Source organism: Natator depressus, chromosome 3 (genome assembly GCF_965152275.1).
Source record: "Natator depressus isolate rNatDep1 chromosome 3, rNatDep2.hap1, whole genome shotgun sequence".
In the NCBI taxonomy this organism is placed as follows: domain Eukaryota; kingdom Metazoa; phylum Chordata; order Testudines; family Cheloniidae; genus Natator; species Natator depressus.
The window spans coordinates 36,129,040-36,151,654 of record NC_134236.1 but is presented as its reverse complement, the minus strand read 5'-3'; the positions used below and the strand labels follow the sequence as shown (position 1 = coordinate 36,151,654).

Genomic DNA, 22,615 nt, shown 5'->3' with positions numbered 1-22,615 from the left:
AGTTATGAGTGGTCTAGTTTATGACATGACTGGTTGGTGTGTAGGTTTTGGGCTGAATCACACTTTTTGCCCGATGGTGAATCCCAGGCCTTCCTGGCACCACTGGTCAGTAGTACTCGGAGACCTTGTCCAGGTGGGCCTTGAGTTCTTCTTGGACCTCATGGATCTGCTGCACCCTGTCAGCGTCTGCAGGATTGGTGGAGTTAATGGTGATGGCCAGATGGAGACGGGGGTGGAAGCCACAGTTTGCATAGAATGGACCCTGCCCTGTAGAGACATGGTCGGTGGTGTTGTAAGCAAACTCTGCTTGGAGTAGGAGGTTCGACCAGTTGTCCTGGTGTAAATTCGTGAAGTAGCACAAGTATTGTTCTAACACTTGATTTGCTCATTCGAACTGACTGTCAGTTTGTGGGTGACAGGTAGTGAATGTGTAAGTGCAGATCCCAAGCTATTGAAGGGTTTTGTGCCAAAACCACAACACAAATTGTGGCCCCCGATAAGTTGTGACTTACTCTGGGAGTCCATGGAGACTAATTAAATGAGTTACCAAAAGCTGGATGGTTTCTTCTGTAGAGCGTAGATGCACAACGGGGACGAATTTGTCAAATGACAATCACAGTGAAGACTACAATGTGCCCATTAGACATGGGAAGCTTGACTAAAAGGCCAAGGTAGCCATTCAGGGTCTAAATGGGATCTCAGAAGGCATTAGGGTGCCAACGGGTTTCAACTGCAGTATCTTGGTGCGGGCACATGTCCCACAGGAATTAACATACAAGTGGATTGTTGTGCACATTCGGGGCCACCAGAAGGAGCAAGCAGACAAATGGAAGGTTTTGAGGTGGGCCAGATGGGCTGCTAATGGTGAGTCATGACAGAGCCACAATATCTAGTTGGGTCTCAGTGGAACAAACAAACAGCCCTTGACATAGAAGAAGCCATCCTGAATCTACTGTTTCCCCTGGCTTGCTGTTTCAAGCCAGGGGAAACTTGGAAGTGGGTTCTCTTACAAAAGTTTGAAGTATTTTACACCTACACTATTACTTTTATCAACTAAACTTGTTGTCTTATTAAAACAAATTAGGTTTGTTTGACAAGACCTATTTTCCATAAAATGTTGACTGGCATAATTATATTCCTATTCTTTAATTCTTTATCAACTGAATCCCAAATCAGCTTTATTTTGCTCAGGATTGATATTCAGGCTAACAGCCTTATCCTAAGTCATTCCCCTTGTCTTCTTTTAATATTGACTTATTAGCTCAATTCCAGGTCTCTAATTCCTATATTCATACATTCTAAGGCTACTCTTCAGCCAGAAGCCTTCTGGTTTTGCTTCCCAGGGGTTCATGCCAACTTCTCCCTTCAGTTTCAAGGCACTTGGGCTGGCTTTCCCATTTTTAACTCTGAGTTGTTGGACTCATTTCAGCTCAAAGCAAAAGTCAGTCAAACCAGCCAAGTTACACTTGGTGTTGGATAAAAGCCACAAGAAATTGCAAACACTGCATGGTTTTATTCGCAAAAATCACAAACTGGCCAGATTCACTTGAAAAGACAGAAAACACTAGTAAGTGTTTCTGCAAACGTGCTCTGAGTTTTGAGTTTGTAATGAAACCCCCAAACAGGTCAATTTTGTACGGACTGGGTTCATTGCAAATGTTTCACATAGCTCTATTGCTAATTTCCTGCATGTCTCTTCCACACTGAAAAACCCAAAGGCAAGAAACTCATCTCGGCCTTGTATGCACTGGGAAATTGACTAGCATAGTAACTTTATTCTGGAACCACTACACCACTCAAAACACAAATTAATTATTCTGGAATAAAAATGACCTTTATTCCACAATAGTATCCACACAGGAAGCTATTCTAGAATGGCTGTTGCATAACAGCCTATTCTGCAATAGCTATGTTAATCCAATGTCCTCTTGTAGACAAAGGCCACTGCTACATGACATCCCAGTAATGCATTTAACGTTTCAACCTTCTTTGATTAATTGGGCTCAATGGAATAAAGGCAATAATGGAGACTGTTTGTATTTACCAAAATAAAGATCAGTTTGGTCTCTCTGTGGTTTCTCTGCAGCTTGTGCTTTCAGATGAGACAGAAGAATTGGCAGTCTCTTTGGCATACTCATATCAGCCAAACATTCAAATTCTGAAATTATCCATAGTAATTCTCCATAGTAATTCCTTGTCATTCTAGTTGTCCTGGCAAGGGAAGCTTGAGTTATACTTAACTACATGATGTCTGTTGATAAAGTCAGAATTGTAGCAAATGACCCGAGCCAACAACTCTGCCCTATGAATGAAAATGGATGAAAATACCCCCAGATGCTGGCTCTGTTGAAACTTTAAAAGTCAACTGTACTAAACACAAAGTTCTAGGTAGACCTGTGGTGTAAAAAGAGTGAGTTAGAGGCCTACTGAGATACAGGTTTGTTTTTCATCAGTGCATCGGAGTCGAATTCTTATACCATACTCAATAAGGAAAACTTGAGTCATCCTGACTATTCCCCAACCTCTGAAAATGAGCCGAGAGTGTTCAAAAGTGCTTTGACATATGCCCCCTTCCTGACTTACCTCTCTTCTCAGGATGTGGGAGACATCTCTGATAAGCAACTACTTTTACTGTTGATTTAAGATCCAGGGCTATGTTATAAAGCTTAGAGTCCTAAAACTCAGGTGGTACTTTACTACTCATAAAACCATAATTCCTCTTGCTCTACTGTCAGGGGTGGCAAACACTGTAAAACAGCAGATTCATTTTAACCCTATCAGTTCTGAAATAACTTTGAAGATAATGACCATTAAATGCTTTTTGTTGAAACAATACACACACACACACACACACAAAGACTTTATGTAGTACTCCTAATGAAGTGAGGAGAAATGCACCCTCCCCTTCCCCAGTGTCTTGTCTTAATGCTTAAATATACTACGCTTAGAGCTGCTTATTTTCTTAACAAGATGTGCTGAAACCTTGAAATCTGACTCTACCAAGGTGAGAACCTCCAAGTTCAGATGGATCATCATTCTAGCGTGTTACTTTCAAGGGGTATGCATCCCCAAGTAAACAGGAGCACAACACTCAAACGGTAGTTTATTCAGTGAAGACCAAAAATAGTGCCTCAAAGAAATATCTTACAGCTGTTCATGACAGAGTTGGGGTGTTGAAGAATCAGTCTTTGCCGTGTTATTCTACTAAGAAATCAGGGTTGGTTTATCAACTTTAAGAGGACAATACAAAAAGTTATTGGTAGACAGTACCACTAGCATCTGCTTCCCCCTCCACCCCTCACTCTTCTTGTTACTGTTGAGCTGGTATAACACAATAATAATGTTCCTACTGATATTGTTACTGCCTGTAGTAGATAACTGGTGATCTAACCACTTTAAAAAACAGCTGTGTTGTATCACTGATCGTGCCAGATCCTATTCTAACAGTTCAAATATACATCTCTCTCTCTCTGTATATACATATATATACACACATGCACACACACACATATATTCACAAACATACCCATACTCACTCTATATATCCAGAGCTTGTATATATAGATGTAGATATATAGCCACAAAAAAAATTGTTAACTTTGAGCTTAAGCTTCTAAAATGTATATTCCACCAACATTACCTCCATCTCCAAAAGCAAGGAAATAATTAGTAAAATCATTCAACACCCCATCAACTCTGCACTTAACAGCTCCCCTTCTCAACTTAAATTACCTTCCTTCCACCACTGACAGCTACTGAAACTGGAGTGGGTGGGGGAGGCAGCTGCCTCCAAGCTGGGAAAGGATGTCCTGGTAGTTCCTATTGTCATTCCTATGGCAGTTCCTGGACAGCTGGTGCCCAATTCCCTATGTTTCCCCCACCCCTCCCAGTGGCTGTAGCCCTGTGTGCCAATGCCCCCTGCCCTCCACCCAGGTGCTGGTGCCCTGTCCCATCCCCCACCGCACCATGGCAACTGGCACGTGCTCCTGGCCCTCCCCTGGGCCAGGATCCATTGTGGCTGGAAGGGGGTGGGGGGCGGAACCAAGCTGGCCCAGGGAGTCATACCTGCTCCCTGGCCTCTGGCCCAATCTCTTGAATAATGGTGGCTACTCCAGCCCCTCCTCTGAGGCCTGCTCTCGCTTCTATGAGAGCAGTGGGGGCGGAAAACATTGGGGAGATTAGAAACATAGATCTGACCCCCCTCAGTATTTCCATTGTGGAGGAGCTAGTTCCCCCTCCTTCCCCGTTACACTGCCCCTGAGCATCTCTCTCTGCCTTAGACTTGGTCCATATTTGAAAAGTTTTACCTCCATAACTACGTTGGTAAGGGGTGTGTTTTTTTTTACCAACATAGTTAAGCAGGTGAAAATCTTAAGGTAGCCATAATTATGCCTGTATAAGGCACTTTATACTGCCCCGGCTTATTTTGCTTCACTAAAACTGAATGGTATAACTGCAGCTACTCTAGTAGGTTTCTACCACTTTAACTACCCCAACACAGTGAAACAAGCAAAACTTATAAGCATAGACCAGGTCTTACGATTTTATACCACTGCCCAATACTCTACTATTTGAGTGCCTTCTACCAGTTGCAATAGCAGTATTCCCTTGGTTGGTTTGATGGTTGCTTAGTGGAGTCCTGCAGCAGCTTTTGAAGGGACCTGGTGTCAGAGCCCCTGGAAGCCCTTCTGGGAAAGGAGGGATATCTCTACCCTGATCCAGAACAGCAAATGTCCAGCCTTCACGCTGTCCATGAACACAAGCCTGTGTCAATGTCAGTGCTGTGATTTCTACATAAAAAAATTAATGCCAAATTTAATACAATCACTGACATCACTCACCCATTCACATGGGTTTCTATTCTGTAATCTCTAGGAAAATGTATTTCACAGCCAGCATTTGAAACCTCACTTCCACACACTGCTACAACACCATGTATTGTGTTGCATACAGTGTAATTTATTAAAATAGTCCAACCCTATATTAATCATCAAAAACCATGATCATATAACCAATGCAGATGGTCAGAGATCAAATATGCCTGTTGATTGTTCAGCGTGAGGGAGAAGATAGGTGAGTTGTGGTTGATGGCAGGAGGTTGTTGAGGTTAAGAAGGAAAACTGATAAGTGGTGAATGACTTAGTTGCTTATTTCCTTGCATTGTACAATTTGTATTGATGGGATAATGCTGTCGAGCAATATTAGTGTTTTTCTTGTGGGTGTGTGTGTTAGATGTACATACATACACACACGGCCAGATTCTCAGCTAGTATATTCAATGGAGCTGAGTTTACACCTGCTGAGGATCTGACTCGGGGTGCTCAGAACAGTGAATACAGGCATAAAACAAAAAAACAGGATGCAGCACACCAGTGAAACAGCCACCCGGGTGCCTGTCACACACAATCTTGAGAGGATAAAGAGTTTAAGCCATGCTGTAAAACAAGATTATTCTTATAAATAAAACATTTCTTTTAGCAAATGAATTCTAGAGCCAGTAACCTCAACATAAATATCCTTTCTGTCTCTGGAATCCTAATCTTCCTCTCTGCATCAGTTTTCTCCAGCTGAACTTCTGCACTTCCTTTTAATAAAGGACAGTTATGTGGTGGGCCAGGAACTGAGTAATCAATTTGCCCAGCTAGAGACAGGCACTTTTCTGAGAGTAGAATATTATTTTGTGGGAGTGAGGATGGTATGTTATTATTACAAATATCAATGCCTTCCTTCTCTTATGTTTTCATTGACTTGCTTTATAATCAGCTACTGACTCTCATTATTATTTTGTTTGATTGTTAACCTCTGCTTTTTTTCTCAAACATTTACTTTAAACTCCGCATGTTACTTTGCTCTGGCAGTTACGATGGTAAGCTCCATGCCAAATTTAGGAATGGTTCTTACTATTTAGGGATTCTGGATTGAAACAGTGGGAGATTCTGACTGTAATACGAATGGTTCTGAACTCTCAGTTGCATATGACTTTGGAGCATTGTTTTGTGACAACCTTCTGGGCCCAGTTGTGGAGATCAACAGAACTGTTTTCTTGAGTTCACCAGTTTGATAAGCCTACCATAATGGCGTTCTCTGTGAAAAGCACGTCTGTAACTGAAAGTCACTTTGAATCTGTCAACTGAATGCTTTTTAAAAAAAAACAGTCAAGGAAAAATGTGGGGGGGGTGGATGAGTATCTTTATTTAGGGATCCAAACTCCAAGCATTCCTTAGAGATTTTTTCTGGTATCTTGGGAGGTCAGCACACCGGGGTGTAGCTGCTATAGCAATGTGAAATTTGCACATACTAGCAGATCTCTTTTCATCCACCCACAGTAGAGTCATAATTTCCCAAAGTAGAAATGCCATTGCATGAAGTATGATAGAGATGCAGCAGTGAGTTAATACAAGGCCTGATTAAGAGAAAAGAACATTCCCTGTCATTCACCGTAAGAAATGTTGTCCCGGAAATAAATTGCTCAAATGTCTCAACTGTTCATTGCTCATTATTTAGGTGTGGCTTGAGCTATTCCATAGAATGGTAATAACAGTGCATTACTGGATACCCATTGATTTAAGGTATTCAGTCTACTGTTGTATGAGCACTTGCAGGTTCCAGTGTGGATGCAGAATTTGGCCCTCTGACTGTTATCGAGCAGGAACAAGCAGTAAGAGCAGGGGACCACAAGTCAGGACACCCTGTTTCTATTTCCAGACCTGCCACTGACTGGTATGTATAACTTTGGCTGAGTCTCTGTGCCTCTTTTAGCCCCTGTAAAATGGTGATAATGATACTTGCCTACTCATGTAGGTGAGTAAATTTTGAGATGGTCATATGAAGGATGCTAGAGAAATGAGAAGTGGTATTATGGAATTGCAGTAGCAATTCTGAAGTTACACTTGTAAGACAGTAAAACCTCACAAAGTAAAACCCCCAAAACCTCACAAGCTACCAGCTATCTACCACTCATATTTTAACCTACATAAGGAAACCAGAGATTTGAACTTCTCCTATCTGAAATTTTCAGTATGGTCGAGACAACAACATGTTTCTTATTTTCCATGTAATAAGAGATAGTTCTGTTTCTGGACTGAACTACCTCCATTCCACTATGAGCCAGAAAGCCCATCTATGTTGTCAAAAACACATCTTTCATTGGTTGGCTGATGGGCAGGGACCCAGGAATGGAGTTGAGGTTGTTTGTAGAACCATATCTGTGAATCTCCTCACTTACAAATGTTTGAGTTTTGTGATAACTGCACCATTGTAATGATCATTTTTAGGGGGGAAGGGAAAACTATCACTTCTCATTTGGCCCCAATCTGAGGTGCAGAATCTCAGCTGGTGTAAACTGGTTTGGGTCTATTAAAGTCAATGGAGTGATGCCAATTTATACCAGTTAAGAATCTGATATCAATCCTGAGGCATCACATTTATTTTCAAGAGAGAGAGAGAGAGCAATCCTGTGGCAGAGGCCTTTGAACTATTGATGAACAATACAGTACAATAATTTAAGCAATATTTCTTATTTCATGACCACTCTGATTCAGCTATAACCTATTAATATCTTATTCCAAGTTACTGTTATGCCCCCTAACACTCAGGTGGGCAAAGGTATGGAGTGGATAGAATCATGGTTCTGTTTTTCCAAAGCTCTAGCCAGCATGGCTGAGCCAGTACAGAGAGGGAAAAGAGAAGCAGAAAGGCCCAGTGGTTAAGATACTAGCCCAGGATTTGGGCTTCCTGTGTGAGCTGAGACAATTCAGTTAGCTTCTCTATGCATCACTCTCCATGTAGCACTTTCCTCCTTCACAGGGTGTTGTGAGGAAAAATACATTAAAGATTGAGAGGGACTCATATACTAAGGTCATGGGGCTATGTAAGTATCTAAGATGGATAGAAGTAAGCCACTCCAGCAAAAAGGCTGATTCAGTTTACTTCTCCCTACATTCCTCTCACCCCAAAAAAGGAGGAGGGTGGGGAACAACAGGGATCAGATTGTAACTGGTCCCTGGCCTGTTCTAAAGGAAAGTGCAACTATGATGACCCTTACTCAGGCTGTATTGTAAGGCTATAATTCATCTCTTGGGACTTAAAGGTATTCAGTACCTTGCAGGATCAGGAGCTTAATAATAAATAAAATATAGCAATGTAGTACTTCAGGATGAACAGGACCCTCTCTTTAAAATGGGGCATTTCAAAATGATGCCATGAAGTAGTTGTTTGAAGTGTTGTAGCCATGTTGCTCCTAGGATATTCAAGAGACAAGGCGGCTGAGGTAATATCATTTATTGGACTGACTTCTGTTGGTGACAGAGACAAGAAGAGCAGCTCTGTGTAGGTCGAAAGCTTGTCTTTTCACCAACAGAAATTGGTTCAATGAAAGATGTTACCTCACCTACCTTGTCACCATGAAATAGTGTTACGTTGGCTGTTATTACAGACAGCTTACTAAGCTTTTATTTTTAACAATATGACTTTAACACAGGCTTCAGAGTCCATTGAGTGAGTGTGTTACCATGCTGGAGCCAAGAGGAGAGGAACGGTTCTGAGTTCAGGAGGGCTGGCAGGATTTCTGATTCCAGTGTTGGCTCTGGCTCAGCAAAACCGTGAAGGTGAAAATCTCAATCTTTCAGAGAGTTGCAGCTCATTATAGCACACTTAGAGCAGCTGCCAGAGCTAACCTTGGCTGGGGGTGTAGGCAGATGTTCTTGCATATTAGAGCGGAGTAGGGGTATACAGTCCTGACAGGATAATTGAAAACCCTCTGTCTCCTGGACTGGTTTCTTGTATTGTTGCCTCTTAATTTTTTTAAGTAACCAGGACAGGAAGTCCACACTCCAATATCTGGAGCGTTGATACACACTCCCACCTGCTAAACAGATATGTCTATGAGTGTAAGTTTTTAGAGTATAACATCCAACATTTAAACTAAGAATCATAGAAAGGAGGTTGTCATAATGTTAGAGCTGTGGGAGAACAAAGTTATATCATGAATAAACACTGTCAATAGTTTTTATGTCATTAATGACCAATCTGTACTGCTACCTCTAACGGATGTTTGGTTCAGATACAGAAACTGCCTGATGTTAATTTTGAATACGTACTCTCCAGCTATTAGCTGTATGCTCTAGCTAAAAACGTGATTAAACTCCATAAATCACGTGGATGATTTCGGAGACAGCATAGTCCATTGGACTGGGTGTCAGGAGGCCAGCGTTCTATTCCCACCTCGGCTACTGACCAGCATGTAACCTTGAGCAAATCGTATCACTTCTCCCCACTCTCCTTTGTTTATCTTCTCTATTTACATTGTTAGTTGTTTAGGGTGGGGGCAGTCTCATTATACTTTGAACACTGCCCAGCAAAAGGGGGCTCTGATCTCAGTTGTGGCTTCTGATACATGCTACTTCTGCTTAGCATTTCACTGATCTCAGTTGTGGCTTCTGATACATGCTACTTCTGCTTAGCATTTCACTTTCAGTTTCATCTCATCTGTTTCATACTTAGGGAAACATGCACCAGCTAGAAGTGCTAGTCAATTATGCATATTACTACCACCTTTCTGGGCACTGGATTGATTCCAGGGCTTGGCAATGGGTAAGAAAAATGACAGCTGTTTTAATTGCTCTAATACAGGAGCACCTTATGTATAGAAGGTTTTCTGTATTATGTGCCAGAGTCTAATTTACATGTTAAACTATTGGAAACCCCTCTCACCTTCCTGGGTTACTCAGGAGCAGGCAACTCCCACCCATTGCCTAGGCACTTTACATCATTAAGGATAATGGAGACTCTGGGGATCCCAGCTGAGATGGGGAATTAGGTAAGAATCCCCTAGTCACTGCTTTGCAGTGTGAAAAGGAGTCCTTGTGGCAACTTAGAGACTAACAAATTTATTTGAGCATAAGCTTTCGTGAGCTACAGCTCACTTCATCGGATGCATTCAGTGGAAAATACAGCGGGGAGATTTATATACACAGAGAACATGAAACAATGGGTGTTATCATACACACTGTAACGAGAGTGATCAGGTAAGGTGAGCTATTACCAGCAGGAGAGCGGGGGGGGGGGGGGGGGGAGGGGAAGGGGAACCTTTTGTAGTGATAATTAAGGTGGGCCATTTCCAGCAGTTGACAAGAATGTCGGGGGGGGGGGGGGATAAATATGGGGAAATAGTTTTACTTTGTGTAATGACCCATCCACTCCCAGTCTTTATTCAAACCTAAGTTAATTGTATCCAGTTTGCAAATTAATTCCAATTCAGCAATCTCTCGCTGGAGTCTGTTTTTGAACTTTTTTTGTTGAAGAATTGCCACTTTTAAGTCTGTAATCGAGTGACCAAAGAGATTGAAGTGTTCTCCGACTGGTTTTTGAATGTTATAATTCTTGATATCTGATTTGTGTCCATTTATTCTTTTATGTAGAGACTGTCCAGTTTGGCCAATGTACTTGGCAGAGGGGCATTGCTGGCACATGATGGCATATATCACATTGGTAGATGTGCAGGTGAACGAGCCTCTGATAGCGTGGCTGATGTGATTAGGCCCTATAATGGTGTCCCCTGAATAGATATGTGGACACAGTTGGTAACAGGCTTTGTTGCAAGGATAGGTTCCTGGGTTAGTGGTTCTGTTGTGTGGTGTGTGGTTGCTGGTGAGTATTTGCTTCAGGTTGGGGGGCTGTCTGTAAGTAAGGACTGGCCTGTCTCCCAAGATCTGTGAGAGTGATGGGTTGTCCTTCAGGATAGGTTGTAGATTATTGATGATGCGTTGGAGAGGTTTTAGTTGGGGGCTGAAGGTGATGGCTAGTGGTGTTCTGTTATTTTCTTTGTTGGTCCTGTCCTGCAGTAGTTCTCTTAGTCCTATGAATATTTATAGTTGGCGGAGTCTCCACCTGGATAAGCATTGTATATACCTGTGGGCCTACCTCAATTGCCTCCCAGAACAATTTATATATAATATTCAGAAACACCCAAAATAAAACCAACACAAATTTACTTAAAAGTTATCCTATCATACAATGGAAAATGCAACAGATTGATATAAATTAAGTTGTTGTATCTATATCAGATCAGAAGGTGGAGTTCCAGTGGCTCAGCTAATGGCCACAGCTTTCAACAGCAAGTTACAACATAAACCTAACCAATGTTCTTGGCTTTATATACAGATCCACCTCATCCCTGAGTGCACACTCGCCCTTAAGCTCATAGTCCTGGACCCTCTCTTGTGTTGGCGCACCAGGTGAGCAGGAGTTCAGGCCAGCCCTCTATGTCTAAAGGCAAAGGCAGTCCACCTGAAAGAAGGAGTAAGGAAATTTTGCAATGTGACCAACTTAGGTTGCACAGTGCTAGGTAGCAGTAACAGTTGTGAAAGTAGAGATAGGCCAGGAGTAATGTACTCTTTCCTCAATTATCTGTAACCCAGTCTCCAGCCACTGTTCTCAATACCCCGTTGCCCAACAGTGGAGAAGGAGTCCATGAACTAGGGCTAAGCACTGAGAAGTTGTCAATTTATAGTGTAGTCTTAACCCTGGTCATGTGTCTTCACCCCGGCAACTCAGCCACAGGACTTGGTCACAGCTTCTCCTCAGCCCCTCCCCAAAGGGGAGTAGCAGCTCTCTACTCCAGCTCCTTGCCCACAAAATGGAGGCCACCAACCCCCTGCAACAGTCTCTGACCCAGGAAGCTCAGTCCAGTCCTAGAGGGCACCCACCACTGCGTCAGCTGACTAGCAGTCCCTCAAAATCAGCGTAGAGTACATAGAGGTCTGTCTAATCAGGATCCCTCTGAAGGATTCAGAGACTCCTCAGATAGGTGTGCCTACATGTTTCTGTGCTGGTGTGTTTGTGTAAATGAATTATTTGAGCATACCACAGCTATTCTCCTTTAGATTGCTATGGGCTTGTCTACACCATCAGTGCACGGTAAGCTAGGTGTACATCTACAGTGCTCTAGCTTGTTCCACGGTAACTGTATGTGTGGACCCTGCTGGCGTACACTAAAAGTTCCACAGCATGGTTTGACATACTGCAGTATGGCAGAAAACAGAACTGTCCCTTCATACCCTGGCTTGCTGAATGCTAAGTCTTCCTGTGCACAAACCCTATGGTGAAAGAAGCAAAATAGCTTCTTGAGTCTACTCATGCTAAAAGAAATAAATATTTCATTTCTTAAAGTGACCAGAAACTAAATCATTTTTGTAAATATTGTATTCGTGTTCTGTTCTTCAGTAATACAAATTATTGAAAGATATGCTGAAAACTATGCATATTGTTCTTTTATCTAGTGTTGCAATGATGGGTAAGACGTCAATGACTTTGACATCAATAAAGCTATACCCAACTGAAGTTCTGGCCCAATTAATTGTCATATGGTTTGATGATTACAAAACAACTTGCTAAAGATGTCCTAAAAAAAGTCAGAAATTTAAAGCATTGAATGTTCACCAACAAAGGCCACTGAACAGGAAAACATGTTATACTTACTTTACAGGAGAAATGCATGATTTTCTTGTCATTCCTCAAAATCTATCCAGGTCTTCATTCTAAGTGGCTGCAGCCAGTAATGTATTATTACTTATCATTTACTAAGCACCAGTGGTGTACCTGGCAGTGTACCAAATATTAATGAAAAGACAGTCCTTGCCTGGTAGAAGTGACAGTCTAGAAGAAAGCCAACCTGCAATGAAAGAGCTACAGATTGGTGATAAAATATTAAAGTAAATTAAAATATGCTCTTTTAAAAGTTATCCCTCGAAGTCTGTTCTTACATAATAGCGGGATGGAAAAGACAGTTGACCCCTGGGTGAGTGTGTGTCTGCCTCAAAGAAGTGAATTAGAAGGATGGAGGGGCTAGTGCGCGGGCATTATGAAGCTGTTCCGTACATAGGGGACAGCACAGCACAGAAGTCAAAAAGATGAAAGAAGGAGAAGGAAACAAAGAAGGAGCTGTGAGGTTGGCCTCAATGGCAGAGGGAAAAGGGTGAGTAAGAAAAACCCCCAGGCTACTCTGAACGTATAGCAACTTCTACAGCCTGTGCTCTGCAGCACAGAATGGCTATAGAATTCAGTTCCGCAGCTACTCCCTCCTCTGGTTCCACCTTACCACAAACCCTATATAGGGGGACATAAAGGGGCTAGTATAGGATTGTGTATGCTGCTCCTGCACAGGTTCTGTGCTCTTGGAATTCTTCCCCCAGGCTGCTGCAGTCTTTTATGGACACATTAACATCTAGGAGCCAGGGCAGGGCCTATTATCTGGCCCATTATTTTAAATTATTTTAAAGCGCACTTTTAAAAGCAAACACATTGCTCATGTGAAGGAAGCAGATTGATTTTATGACTAGAAATATCAAGACAAGAATTACTAGCCACAAAGTGCGTCCTTGGTTTTGGAACACAAAATGACCTTTTTAGGCCTCCTGGAAAGCATGTAGCTTACAGCCTTAAAGCAGCTCACAGAAACCGTTGAAAATAGCTTTCCTACTTTGTACACCCTCATAAGCCACTTTCATTTCTTATTCTTTGTTTTTGTGGGATAAAGTTAACTACAGGCAAACATCCCAGAAAGTTCTCCACAGGTTACATTAAGCGGTGCAATGAGTTAGTATACTAGCATTTGAGCTCTACAGGGTGACGATCAAGTCCTGATTTGATTATACATGAAAAGGCCACAAATCAAGTGATTATCAGTAAAAGTCTTAATATCAGCACCCACCATTCACTAGAGGTACAAAGAAACGCAAACACAAAAAAGGAGCCTGGCTGAACATATCGTCCCAAATGTACAATAAATGCTAGCAGTTAGGCGTAATAGGTCAGGACTGGCAGAGGTGATCTAAAAAGCTTGACTAACATTTCCCCACATCTCATTTATTTATTGAAATACACACAAAAATTATGTTAAAAGAATGCTAATGTTGCAAACTCAAGCACACAAAAGGGAGGACATTCCAGAATTAGGACTGCCCATGCAACGTTAATTCAGCCCCCTTGTGCATATGGATTACAAGACAGTTTTTAATTACATAATATTTTTTGCACAGGATCTCTTCCTCATTGAGTGCATGCAGCTGCGACTAGAACTCAGGTCTCTTGTATGTTAGTCCAAGGCCCCACCCACAGACCTATGCTACTTTCAATTTAATTTACTCTGCATTCATTCAAATTTATTAATAGTGTTCAGCTTTTCAAAATAAGTGCTCCAATCTGCTTGACAATAGTCAAGTCTCAATTTAAGTGGTTTAATCTACTTATACTTTCTGGGTTGGGGCGCAGTTTTCCCCTTAAAAGAGAGATAGGAGGTTCAGCCCTCCTAGACCAGAAGGGGAACCTCTGGAGGTGAGGAGCATTTGCACAGAGGCCCTTTACCTCCACCGTCCTCCAGATCTCTGCCACCCTTGTGGGTACCATGGCTTCTCCAAGAGATCCCCTAATCACAGATCTCCTGGGGAATCCTCATGGATGGTTCCATGGCACATGAGGAGCAGCAGTGAAAGCCACTTGCAAAGCAAACAGAGCCATGAGCAGCTAGAAAGAGAAATCCAGTAGTACAGAGGCAATTTAATACATGTCTAGTGATTCTGTATATCTAGTGATTCTGCATGACACAAAATATCCAGTTCATTGTGACTCTCTCATGTCTATAAATGGTAAACTCTCTTCAAGCATATGTTTTATAGAATATTTGCAGTAGCATTTACTACAGTAATCTTTGGCATCAAATGAGGATAAATCATGACAAACAGTGAATTTAGTGTATGTTACTGGTTAATGTACAGGGTACCTTGAATTTGTTGCTATATACAAGTCAGTTCCATCAGTAGTTAAATCATTTTCTTCCCCTTATTTAGTGCCTTTTACACACAAGAGATCTCTTGCTCCTTCACCTTAAGCTCATACAGAACCTGTTACACACACATACAGGCCTTTCATTCACTCCATATGCTCCACAATGCTTTCCAGGAGAATTAGAATAATGTGGTTCCTACTGCCATACCAGTATAATTAACCTGTGGTCTTTATACTGTATTTTGATACATTTGAAATATTACCTAAACTTTAAAATCGCTGCACATTAAACAAGCCTATTCTACAAGGTTTTTTTCTTTTTTTCCCAAGTTCATTTCAAAATAATCACTGACTTATCAATATGCCCAATTTTTAGAGTTAATGGAATTTCCAAGGACTCTTGAGGATCATCCTGTTAATTATTTTCTATCAAAGAAATAAATCAAGGCGAGAACAGCAGAGCACCCTCGCACCTGGCCAGAGTGCCCATGCTGAGAAAGAGGGAGGGGTAAGCTTCTTCTAACGCTTCTAATGCAACTGTGCACTTTTAAGAGGCTTCTCCCTAGGTTTCTGGACACCACTGCTCATAAATCTACCCAAGCTGAATTTCCTGCTGTTGCTTGCAGTCTGCTGTTTTCTCTGGTAATGCATTTCCAATGTGCCATGAATGCCATCCAATTCTGAGGCTAAAGTGAGCATTCCTGGGTCCTTTGTGTGTTGCATTGCTGAGACTATTAGCAATACAGAACATGGACACTGGTTTCTGCTACTTCTGCTTAGCCCTTTGCTTTCCTTTTCACCTCATTCATTTCATATTTTGGGAAATGTACACCTGCTAAAAGTGCTAGTCAATGACATATTTTACTGTCACCTTTCCAGGAAGCAGCTTGATGCCCATTTCCAAGCACTGGTAAGAAAAATGACAGCTATTTTAATTGCATCTAATACAGCAGCACCTCTGTATTGAAGGTTTTCATATGCCGTTTCCATAAATGAATTATTTGGATATACAGTTATTCTAATTTTGATCATGATGATTAGGACAATTGGGGAGAGAAGCAAAACAGCTTCCTGTTCTAATCATGCTAAAATAAAAACATTTTATTTCTTAAAGTGAACAAAAATGATGCTGAATCATTATATATTTGTATTGAGGTAGCCCACAAAGGCCCTAGTAAAGACCAGGGCTCAGCTGGGCTGACACCTGTCCTGCCTTGAAGATCTTAGTCTAACTTGAAGTAAGACTCAGCAGGTGAGTGTGACAAACAATAGGAGGAAAGTGGGAGAGAAGGATGTGGGTAGTATGGTTCCCCAGGTTAGTTATTGTCTCCATTACATATATATTTGTTACCACTCTATTTCCCTGAAATAGATGTTACCTGATGCTACACTTGAAGACCACTCGGAATTCAGCCATTGCAGAATGCAGTTGTAACTCACACACCTTCTGGGTGTGGTGTTCTATCCCATCTAGTGGCACCGAGACCACTTAGGCCTGGGCTACACTAGGGGGGATGTCGAACTAAGATACGCAACTTCCGCTACGCTATTTGCGTAGCTGAAGTTGAAGTATCTTAGTTCGAGTTACCTGGCCGTCCTCACAGCGGTGAGTCGACCATGGCGGCTTCCCCGTCGACTCTGCTTACTCCTCCTGCCAAGGTGAAGTACAGGCATCAATTCGGGGATCTATTTATCGTGTCTAGATGAGACGCAATAAATCGATCCCTGATTGATAGATCACTACCCGCCGAGCCGGTGGGTAGTGAAGACATACCATTAGAGAGAGAGAGAAAATGAGAGAGAGAGAGAAAATGAGTCTGCTCTATAGCCTTAGCTTACAGCCGTTTGGCTTTTAGCTCATGCAGTAGAGGCTCATGCCCTAAGCTCCAGAGATACCCGGTCCAATCCTGCCTGCCGATGACAGGGGTCTGTCAGCGTTACACAGTCACTTATTTACTAAGCAGATTTATTCACACGGCGTATATGATGCATGGGCTTCCTGATCTCACGTGGCTTCCAGTTTATTTCTGGGTGCAATTCAAGGAGCTGGTTTTAATCTATAAATCACTATAAAGTTCTGTTGCTGGCTACTGTAGGTCCCATCTATGCTACAACCGCTGGCAACTCAGAGGACCTTCAAGAACAGCTGGTAATGTGATTGGGTCCATAACACTGTTCTGCAAGAGAGCTAAAGGCCTAGCATGTCCAAGATAATAGCTTGGCTTTGCAACATGGCTGAAATCCCACCTGTACTACAAATTGTAATATGAGCCCCTTATTCAGTTGTATGTATTGTAGTGTACACAGGCCCTTAGAAACTGTGGGCCAGATCCTCAGCTGGAGTAAATCAGAGTAGTTCCACTGACTTCTCCCTCCAAGTGTAAATGGGATCATCCTCTAATTCTTTCATTAAAATTTACCTTTGTTTCCTTGAAAGACTGTCAGAGCTCCAACAACAACAAATGCCCTGAAACTTACAATTCTCCAGCATCTGATACCAGCTGTCTAGCTATGTTTCATCAGATTGAACTCTCAATCCAAGTGCTACCAGCTGGCATTGCTTCAGCCATCTGGGATCACAATATTCTAACCTAAGGACTAAAGCATCTCATCTCCTGCATCAGCAGACCATTAGGAAAACTGAAGCTAGAACTGCTGCTGATAATATAGGGCTAAATCTTTTGGGTGATCAGATCCTCTAAATTCCCATTCATATCAGTGGAAGTTGTGCATGCTTAGCAGATCTCGGAATCTGGCTCCTCATGGATTGATAGCTGGTGTGTCTAATTCCAAGACACTGTTACTTGTGCAAATGTCAGATCCATTGCATTCTTCCTGGATTAGTGCATCAAGCTTCCCTCTTTCTCCTACCTCCCTGCTGGTGATGTATGTAATTCAGTGTCATCCATCACTTTCCATCCTGCACTCCCTTAGTCAAACTCTCTTTCCTTCCTCCCATTCCTACCTCAGTTCTATTAATTATATATCACCTTTCTTTCTGAGCTTTACTTTGTGCAACCATGATCTCACTGTTTCCCATCACCAAAAATCACATTAGAATGTGAGTCATGTATAATGCTGAAAATCTGGTAAAGTATTCCAGTGCAGTTAAAATTATTCTTATAAATCCTTTAATTTGGCGTGTGTTGGGCATGTGGCAGTACAGCAGCTCCCCAAATTTTGATTCTTTAACTGAACTCATTAGTCAGATTCCTCTCAGTAATGGTGTTATTGTTACAGACTGCCAGCAGTGTGCTTGGCAGTGTATAGGAACCTAGGAACTGCCACAATGGATCATACAAGTGATCCATCTAGTCCAGTATCCTGCCTCCAAAAGTGGCCAGTACCAGCTGCTTCAGAGGAAAAAGCCTTGCAGTAGTCAGTTATGGAATAACCTGCCACTAAGTAAAGTTTTCTCATAACCCCCAATAGTCAGAGGCTGGCTTGTAATCTGAAATTTGAGAGTTTATATCCCTTCCAAAACTTACTCATAAAACATGAAAAAGACACTGTCCTTGCCGCACATAGTTTACATTTTGAAATAGAACCTAAGGGAGGTTACTAGTGGAGTTCCTCGGGGATCAATCTTGGGACCAGTTTTATTTAAGATTTTTACTAATGGCCTTGGCACAAAAAGTGGGAGTGTGCTCATGGAATTTGCAGATGACACAAAGTTGGGAGGTATTGCCAATACAGAGGAGGAGCGCAATATCGTATAAGAAGATTTGGATGACCTTGAAAACTGGAGTAATAGAAATGCGGTGAAATTTAATAGTGCAGAGTCATGCACTTAGGGACTAACAACAAGAATTTTTGCTATACGCTGGGGATTTATCAGTTGGAAGTACCAGAGGAGCAGAAAGACCTGGGTGTATTGGTTGATCACAGGACCACAATCACCCACGAATGTGCTGCAGACATGAAAAAAGGCTAGTGCAATCCTAGGATGCATCAGGTGAGGTATTTCCAGTAGAGATAGGGAAACATTAGTACCCTTATACAAGGCACTGGTGAGATCTCATCTGGAATACTCTGTGCAATTCCGATCTCCCATGTTAAGAAAGATGAATTCAAACTGCAAGAAGTACAGAGAAGGGCTGCTAGCATGAGCAGAGAAGTGAAAAACCTACTTTATGTTAGGACACACTCAGAGCTTGCCCTGTTGAGCCTAACCAAAAGAAGGCCGAGGGGAGATATGATTGCTCTCTATCATAGGCACCGAGTCCATGGGTGGTTCAGGAAGAAAAATTAGCAGATGCTTAGCACCCACCAGCAGCCAAGCTCCCTTCCCTCCCCCCCACCTGCAGCCCGCATTGATCAACTCCTCCTCATTCCCTCCCAGAGCTGCCTGCATGCTGTGGAACAGCAGATTGGCAGAGACCCTGGGTGTTTTTCGCCTTCCTCTGCAGCATGGGACACTTTCAGATTTAAACTAGAATAAATGATGGATTCTCTAACTTTTAAAGTCTTTAAATCATGATTTGAGGACTTCCGTAACTCAGAGTTTATGGGTCTATTACAGGAGGGGTAGTTGAGGGTCTGTGGCATACAAGGTACAGAAGGTCAGACTAGATGATCATCATGGTTCTTTCTGCCATAAAGTCTAAGAGCTAAAAAGGCAAACAAAACAATTCAGCCAAGAGGACAGTAATCATTATCCCCATATTGAAAACTTTCCCAAGGCCACACAGGGTACATCTACACTGCAGCTAGGAACATGCTCCTTAGCTTGGTAAACAGACACACGCTAGCTTTGCTTAAGCTACTGTGTTAAAAATCTCAGTGTAGCCAGGGGCAACAGCTCAGGATAGTCACCTGAAGTACAAACCCACCTGAACCCCCTCGGTACATACACAGATGGCTAGCCTGAGCCACCACCTTTGCTGCCCCCCCAACTACACTAGCTAGCTCAGGCAAAGTTAGCATGTGTCTGTTTGCCCGAGCAGAGAAGCACTCTCCCAACTTCAATGTAGACGTGCCGAGAGTGAGTCAGTGGCAGCAGTGGGTTTAGAACACAGGAGTTCCCGGTGCCGAGCCCTGAGCTCACCTCATCTGATGATGATGCGTTTCAAATACATCATTTCAGATGTGGTTAATTTGAGAAGTCTGGCTACGTACTAATTAATTTTTCTTTCTGGAGTAGTTTGCTACGGTCATCACATTCCAAAATGAATATCTGTGGTTTCACCAAAGAACACAGACTCAAAATGTACCACAGACACCAAAACCAAACTGTAAGATTCCTATACTACGATGTAGTACTTTTTGTTTTGCGCTACCCTTTAAAACATTCCTGAAGTTCAATTTTCATGAAGAAAAATTGCTTTCCCTGGTTTTTGGTGCGTGCTCTTGTCACTAATACAGGTACCTAAAGGCTAGTGATGACAGCCTTCCTGTACCTTTCACTGCCTCAGGGAAGACTTAGGATCACAGTCTTTATTTATAAAATTCAAACAGGACTTTTTCTGTAATTTAATTTAATGGCACTTAGAGAGCTGCACAGAATATGAAAAATTCAATTAAAATTAGGTTACCAAAATTACTTCTGTCTTGCCAGTAAAATGAAGACATTTACTTCAGATCTTCACTCAGTTGGAAAGCTAGTAACTTTATCACCAGAGCAATTTCAGGATTCATTTTGGTCTGATCACGAAAAATGATTTCCTCAGGCCTGTTCCTGTTAAGCATGCACTTTCAGCATGCTGCAGAGTATCGCAATATGCATTTCAATAAATCCCAAATTGTAAAATTCCACTTGGATTATATAATTATTATTGTATTGATGCATCGATTATATATACTCTGATATATGCATTATTCTCTGGTAAATACTGTGTATGTATTTTAAATGACCAGGCCTTTCTAGAACATAAGTTCACCTCATTATATTAGTATGGCATAAAGTGCATTTGTTTCCTTTCTCAGCCTTTTATCTTCTCTGCTATCCCTCTGCTCTAGAAAATTCTGGAAATTAAGAGAATGTTCAATTAAAAACATTTTCTAGCTTTCATGAGGTGGAAGCTGTAGAAATTGATTCAGTAGCAAGCTGGCTGATTCAGCAAGAAATCAGCCAACCTGCAAGAGTCCCTTTTCTTCTTTAATAAGGTAACAAGCCAGAGAGAGGTACAAAATGGACAGGGAGGTAGGGAGAGCTTATGCAGATTAGCTGCTCTGCTCCTGCAGACTGCAACCCTGGATTTGACACAATTTTTATCCTCTATCCATGGCTGCCCAGATAATTTGTCTTTAGCAAATTCTATATATGCAGATAGGCCTTTAAATTTTCTATGTTCTACAATGGAAAGCACATTTGAGTTCCATTTGCATGAGGTTTTATTCTCTATATTGCACATTCACTGCTTGGAAAAAAAATAGTCACTGTTAAGTATAAGGAATTGATAAGACAAACTGTGGACATAACAATAGAGGGGAAAAAAAACCTTTTTGGAGGTTATTCTGCTGGTTAAACAATATGATGTATTCTGTTTCTCTCTCCACACTCCATAGAAGCTATAGCCAGTAAAGAAGACTAACTACACACAATAAAAATACTTGAAATAGTAAAAGATACAGATTGAGAGGGAATAAAACTAGTAATATTCAAGACATTATAATAATTGGTGTGTTTTTATTGTGTGCAGCCTTTATACAGCATGTTACATCTAGTTTAAATTAACTATTTATTCCATATTTACAATATTTGTATCGTTATCTGTAAAGATGATCTGTGAGTCCATCTTCTTTGTCTGGTTCTCAGAGTATTTTCCTCCTATTTTAATTAATATTAAAAAAACCACATCAGGTATATGTACAGGATAAAATTTAGTTGCCTTTGTATTTTCTTTTGATTTAGCAAAGCAGAAGTGCCTGTATTATATCTAACACTACCACTAAAACTTAAGAATAAGCCTTAAATGAAAGATCGATTTTCTAGCTTTTGATTCATTTCTCATTTGCCTAAAAAAAAGTTGCAGCCCTTCATAAAGCCTTTAAATCTGGTTAGAAGTGGTTGCTACTTCTTGTCCTTGCCTCCCACCCCTTTTTTTCTAGTCCATGCAATGGCTGGTTTTTCTTTCACCTAAATGTATGTTTCAGCCATTATGTTTTCAAGCATTTGGAGCAGTTTGGTACAGTGCTAATTTATTTTACTGAAGAGCAGGAATGGTGCTTTGGCTTGTGGGGAGCTTGAATAGCAAGTGGAAAGGGGGAATCACTCTGAATGATTAATTGTGGTTCTGAGAAGGGTCTCAGGACATGATAATTCTTCATAGGAAATTGGATTAAAATTTGACACTTCTACAATTTTTTCTCTTTGTAGTGAAATTTTCATTTTTCTTCTGTTGGCCAAATAATTCCATGTGCAGTCATCCTTAAATTAATCTTGAATTAATTTTTAAATTCACTGTCCTCTAATATATAATTTACCATAAGAAAACCCAGAGCAGTCAATCTTTCATTAGACATGGGGTGAGAAAGGGTCAGCAGACACTCCTGCAGTACTAAAAATAAAGGCACCACATCTGGTATGGAATGATGTCTGGAATTGTAATGCATATGCATTCACTTACTTGTTCTGCTGAAAGCACAAACTACAGAGTGGCTGCATGTTGAAACATGAACCAGTGTAATAGGAACTTAAACCCTGGGACAGACTGTTTGTATATGTAGTCAGTTTATTAGCAAATGTGCAGGCCTGCTGAGTACAGGAACCATAGTTTCTAGCCGATCTGTCACACATTTAACAAGCTGTTTGTAATACAGTCCATCTCATGTATAAAAGAAAAATCATCCCCAAAGGGATAAGAAATACATGATGCTTTTAGCATACGGTCAG

General features: G+C 41.4%; 1 long non-coding RNA gene across 3 annotated transcripts in view; it reads left to right on the top strand.

Annotated features, from left to right (window-relative positions):
* Nucleotides 1-22,615, top strand: part of LOC141983816 (uncharacterized) — a 54,286-nt gene that overhangs the window by 19,024 nt on the left and 12,647 nt on the right. Inside the window, exon 3 of one of the 3 annotated variants that reach the window (XR_012638526.1) lies at nucleotides 8,480-8,606. The exons of the other annotated variants lie outside the window; for them this stretch is intronic. This is a non-coding gene — a long non-coding RNA (uncharacterized LOC141983816). The remainder of the gene's footprint in view (nucleotides 1-8,479; nucleotides 8,607-22,615) is intronic. 3 annotated transcript variants of the gene reach the window in all.